Below are 6218 nucleotides of genomic sequence, written 5' to 3' on the forward strand. Positions count from 1 at the left end.
ATTAACAGGATTGGATTTGTAGATGGGAAATCATTTATCTGCCAATAATAACGGTTTGGCATATTCCTTTTTCATAGCGAAGGTTCCTTTTAATCTTCTTGTCTTATGTACTGATGAAAGCTTCCGATACGAGGTTGATTGTGCACGTCTTTGTCTCGCTCCTGAGTATGATGGGACCACTTTTAATTTTATACTGTTAAACAAGAATGAATTCTATCAATTTCTGGTAGATACGCCTCACCAAGATAAAGCAGTTTCCTTCTATTTTGTTTTATCGGTAGTTATATTTTTCTTTTAATCTAGAAAACCTTTGAAATTTTATAAAATATATTTTAGCATCTGTTACGATGATCATAAATGTTTTTTCTCCTTCTTTAATATTAATACATAGAGAATTCCATTAATAGCTGTCTTAATGTCAAATCTCCTTGAATTCCTAGGATAAAGCCTACTTGATCATGATTTATTATTATGGGTTTTTTTATTTACTTAGGTTCGTAATGATTCTCCATTAAAAATACTGGCTGAGTATATCAAAATATGTAATGAACCATGAAGTTTGAAATTATAGCAGGGAATACAAATAGACCAGTTGGCTATACTGTTCTTTTTTTTTTTTCCGAATAATTTCATTCTATGCAGACATGAGCAATAGGATTTGATTGGAAAAAAGGAATGACTTCTTGGCTTAGTAGACCATATTTTTCCTGATAATTTATCTGCTGCCTAACATCGAGTAGTCCTTGTGGCTTACTTTCTGTGTTTAAACAACCTGTTCAAGTTAATCTAAGTTGTAACAAGCATCACTTACTGACAAAACTCTTTTCTGAGCTGGTGGAAATGATAACAAGCATGAAATTTACTTGATTTCAATGCGTTACATTAATCTTAGCCCAGTAATCTCTAGCTGCAGTGGCTACAGCTTTTTCTTTCATCAGTCATCAGGAGTAGGTGGTGAGGTACAGCAGTTCAGAGTATGAATTGTCTGGTGTCACGCCCCAGCTCTGCCAGTAATTGGCTGTGAAAACCTTAATTCCTTGGTTTCATCATTTTAAAAAGGGACTATTTAAAGTACTTTATGGGTTATTCTGAATATGATATGAGTAAATATAAAGCACTTAAAATAGTACTCAGGGCATAGTGAATATATATGTGTTAACCGAGACTTTAAATAATCAAATCAGAGTTGTTAATTTGGCAGGAGTTTTGCTGCAGATACCAGTGTCTTGTGATCACAATTGAAAAGTTGTTTTCTTATATATGACTCATGGAAACATAGCCCATGTGGAATTTGACTAGTCCTTTACTCATTCAAGACATTTCTGAAAATAGGCAGTTTTGTTTGACTAAGTGTTTTTCCAATAGAAAAGGGCCGGCTAATTTCTCTCAAATATTTCACATTTTGGAAAACTCAGAAGGATAAGGTTGAAGGTGATTATCAGAGTAAGATAATCTGTCTAGTTATACGAAGAGAAAAATCATTGGCCATCTATAGTCAACAAGCAATGGGGCCTGGAGAATATCAGGTATGAGTGACAAGGGGCAACTCCCACCTTTCTTCGCTCATGATGGGGCTCTTCTACGAACTGCATGTTGACTAGGACAGTTAACAATTGGCCAAAGTATCTTATTGGTGGGGGGAAGAGGGAGGGAGAGGAGAGACAGAGAGGAGAGGAGGGAGAGGTACAAAGGGGAGGGAGATGGGAGAGCTAGCAGGAGATTGATTGATCGATTGCAGGTCCTGGCTCCTGACTCCCTGGGTTCAAACATGAGCTTCACCCCTGCTCACCAGCCAGTTGACCTTGATTATGTTTCCAACACCTCGGTTTTCTCATCTGTAAAATGGTGATAATAATAGCAATTAACTCTCAGGGCCGTGGGGAGAACTTTAAGAGGAAATCCCTGTGCAAGACCAACACAGGACCCTGCACACAGAAAGTGCCCAGCGATGTGTCATTTAGCACAAAGCATTTGTATCCGGTTTTCTTTGTTCTGGTCCGTAGGCCATCGTATCTTCAGCTAGGCAGCAGGTCATACATGAAAGTTTGGTGGGGGGAGTTCACAGCTTTTTTTTCTAAAACAGTTCAATGGTATTTAGTATACTCACAAGATTCCCAGGTATGTGCAACCATCAGCACAGTCAGGTTTAGAACATTTTGATCCCTTTCCAAAGAAACCTCATACCTTTTAGCTCTTACCTCCCTTCACACACACTTAGCTAGCGCTAAGCAACCACTGATCCACTTTCTGTCTTATAGTTTTGCCCGTTCTGGATATTTCACATAAATCGAATCATACGATATTTGGTCTTTCGTGACTGGCTTCTTTCATGTAGTTTAATGTTTTCAAGGTCCATCCATATTACAGCATGTATCAGTACTTCATTCCTTTTTATGGCTGGCTGATATTCCACTGTATGGATGTGACACATTTTGTTTATTTATTCATCCACCGGTGAACATTTGGGCTGTTTCTACCTTTTGGCTATTTGTCATAATGCTGCGACGAACATTCATGTGCAAGTTTCGATGTGGACAGGTGTTTTCATTTCTCTTGAGTATGTACCTGGGAATGGAATTGTCGGTTCAGAGTCTGTATGAGGAACTGCCAGTCCGTTTTCCAAAGCGGCTGTGCCATTTACATCCCATCAGCAGTATGTAAAGTCTCCGGTTGCTCCACGTGTTCTCCAGTACTTAAGAACTATCTGTCTTTTTGATTCTAGCCACCCTAATAGCTTTGCAGTGGTATCTCCTCGTGGCTTAGACTTGCATTTCCCTACTGATTAATGATGTCGAGCATCTTTTCATGAGCTTTCCGGCCATTTGTATGTCTTCTTTGAGAAAATGTCTATTCGTATGTCATTTTTTAATCGAGTTGTCTTTGCAGTTATTGAGTTGCAACACTGATCATTTTTTTTTGAGTTCTTACTCTCTGGTAGCCAGCGCTGCTCACACGTCTGTGCACACAGGTCCCATGGGGCGCTGGTTAAAATGCAGATTCTGCTTCACTAGGTCCCATGTGGGACCTGAGTATCTGCGTTTCCCAACATCGCCCAGGTGGTGCTGTCGTCCGTGGACCCACTTGAGTGTAAAGCAAAGTTTTATTATTTACAGAGGAGTAATTTTCTTCACAGCGTGAAAGAGCCGTAGGAAGCGCAAGTTCGGAAAAGAAGCCGGAAATGGAAAATGCAATTTAATGACATTAATTGTAAACAGCAGGGCTTTGTTCAAATGAGTTGCTGTTTTTGGTAGCCATCACCCTTACAGATTCTTACTTACTCGAGAGGACATATTATTTCACTTCCGAGAGGATGTTTCTGGTGTTTCATGAGTCACAGCAGTAGTTAGGGCTTCTTGCAGTGGCTGGTGGTATAATTTGGAGGCTTTTTCTGTTTTGTTGAGACATTGAAATGGAAAAGATGAAGTCAGAAATGATTTCTCCGGGGATGCGCATTCATGGTTAGTAGAGCTCAGAATGGACCTGTCAGCATCTCCTCCTCTTCAGCGCCCCTCTCCACGGCAGATTTTGTCTCCTGATACAGTTTTGAATGAGACTTTCGCAAGTACTGAATCTTGTACCTTTTACAGTAAAGTATTTGCTCAGATGAGGTCATCTCCTTCGGAATTTGAGATTTTTTTTTCTCTGAAAATACAGCTAAACCCACAAGCTGTGAAAAATCGTAATAAATCATTTAGAGATAACTTTTCCGTGTCTGGAAACACTGGGAATTTCCTGACTCTGGGTTCGGGGAAGTCAGGCAGGCTGAGGATCTCTGTCTCCCAGGTGGTGGTCCTTAGGGAGCGCACCGTGTCCTCAGTTGGGAGGGACTGTGGAGAGGGGTTTATTTATAGAGTTAATCAAAATATTACACGTGGGACATTTTCATAATTAACATTTATTGTACGCACATTGATAAAATTGGAAAATTATTACTCAGAAGTCATGTGGCTATAATATTTAAATTTAGCTTAAATAATGTTATAATTTATAACAGTATGATCCAATAATACTAGAGTGTCACTGTACAGATAATACCGTCAGGCTGAGGATCTGTAACCTTCCCTTTATTTCTTAGTTCAGAAGGCAGGTACAGATGCGTCCTTGAAATCACTTACTTTTCCCAAGTGGGCTCATAATTGTCCAAGTGTTGCTCTAAGCAAAATCCCCTTGAATAGGAGCATCTTTGATCATCAGTGCTCAGAGTTGAAGTGCTAACCCTCCATTTGGAAAATAATATCCCATGATTTAGATGGTGGAATCGCTGCATCGTTATTCATTGGCCAGCCTTAGGAGACCGGGCAGGGGCTGCCCGTGCCTGGCCGCAGGTGCCCTGGGGTCCCATCTGCCCTGAGTGATGCACTGCTACCTTTACATCTTTTTCTCGCCAAACCCCACTCCTTTACTATTCTTTTTTAAAGCCTACAGCACCTGGTCTTTCTAGGTGGTCTCCCATCCACGTACTAACCAGGCCCGACCCTGCTTAGCTTCCAAGATCAGATGAGATCGGGAACATTCAGGGTGGCATGGCTGTAGTTCACTATTCTTTAAAAGGTGTAAAAATGCCCTTTGCTACTTCCCTTCCTCCCCCTCCCTCTCCTCTTTTTCTTCCCTTTGACATTTAGGGAGTTCACTCACACGTGCTAGAGGGCATGCCCGATGTTAGGACGTAGTGCTCCCTTGAGGCGATGGCCCTGATATATTCCTCCAGATAACTGGCCGTTGGGGACCACGAAGGAAGAAATAATTGCAGGTGTGGCAGAAAAATGATGAGTTCTGTTTCGGCTGTGTAGAGTTTTAAGAGCTGGGGAGCCATTCAAATCAAGCTGCCTCATAGGTAGCTATAAAGGTGAGGAGAGATTGAGACCCAGAGATAGAGATTTGTGTACCTCTGATCAGTGGGCTGAATCTAACGAAATGAATTGTGACAAGGATGAGTAAAAATTCTTAAAGGTAAATGCAGAATAGCCACCTGTATAAATCCCGGAGCGAGAGACTACAACTTAAAATTATGTTTATGTGTTTTAACTGAGAACGCGTTGGCAGTAGAGCTGACTCGCTGAGGCATTTCCAAAAGATAAAAATTTTCTTGGATTGCATTAATAGAATTATAGCATCTGGAATTAAGAAGGCGATAGTCTTGCTATATTTTAGTCTGGTCAAGACTACAACTAGCATAACACATTTATTTCTTAGCTCATGAGCTGTCCAAAAATAAGGAGAAGGCCAGAATTGGCCTGTGAGCTATTGTTTGCCAACCCAGGCTTCGCAGACTTGTGTTCCACCAAACAGCCACTTATCACGTCCAAGGCTACTCCTAGGTGTGCGATCTCGGCCAAGTTTGTTAGGACTATATTAATACTCATGTCAAAGGGTTACGATGCAGATCAAACGTGCAAGCACATGTCACGCCGTGGATACAGTGCCTGAGACATGGTAGCCTGAGTTACTAACTGAATGGAAGCCACCATCAGTGGCCTTTGGTCATGTGACCTTGGGCAGTTTCTCTAACATTCTGGGCCTCTGCTCTTCTGAAAAGGGGTATGGTCGGAAAAGATGGTTCCAGAGGTCACTTCCTCCTGATGGCAAGTGCCTGAGAGAAACCCCTGCCACTCTCTTCCTAGCACTTTCTTTCTGATCACGGGAGCTGACTCCGCCATCACAGGGCAAGTCAGAAGTGTCGGAGTCAACGAGCAGCCGTCAAATGGCAAGGGATGGGCAGTTGGTAGGCAATGACCCTGTTTCTGGGGTAACTTCGAAGCAAATCTGCCCTGTCTCTAGAGTCTCCTGCGGGCCCGAGCCCCAGCGGCCCTCTGTGATGGCGGCCTTGTTAACTCACTTTTAGTCGGCCTCTTTCCCTTCCCTATCTCATCATTTCACTCCTCTATGAATGTTTTCTGGTATCGTCTCCTGTGGTGGGCAGAAGAATAACGGCATCTCAGATGTGTCCATGTCCTAACCCTGGAGCCTGTCACCGTGCTGCCTTACGTGGCAAAGGGACTTGCACATGTGGATTAAATTAAGGATCATGAGATGGGGAGACTAGCCTGGATTATCCAGGTTATAACATAATGTAACCCTATGTCGTCACGAGGGTCCTGAGAGGTGAAAGCAGGAGGCAGTGTAGTCACATTCAGAAAAAGAAGATACGATCACAGAAACGGAGTTGGAGAGAGATTTGAAGATGCCGCACTGCCGGCTATGGAGACCAAGAAATGCAA

General features: G+C 42.2%; 1 pseudogene; it reads right to left on the reverse strand.

Moving 5' to 3' along the window:
* Window positions 1-4416: 4416 nt before the first annotated feature.
* Window positions 4417-4535, reverse strand: LOC120611837 (uncharacterized; annotated as a pseudogene).
* Between the last annotated feature and the right edge of the window lie 1683 nt (window positions 4536-6218).

The sequence above is a fragment of the Pteropus medius genome, unplaced genomic scaffold, assembly GCF_902729225.1.
Source record: "Pteropus medius unplaced genomic scaffold, Ma_sr-lr_union100, whole genome shotgun sequence".
Lineage (NCBI taxonomy): Eukaryota > Metazoa > Chordata > Mammalia > Chiroptera > Pteropodidae > Pteropus > Pteropus medius.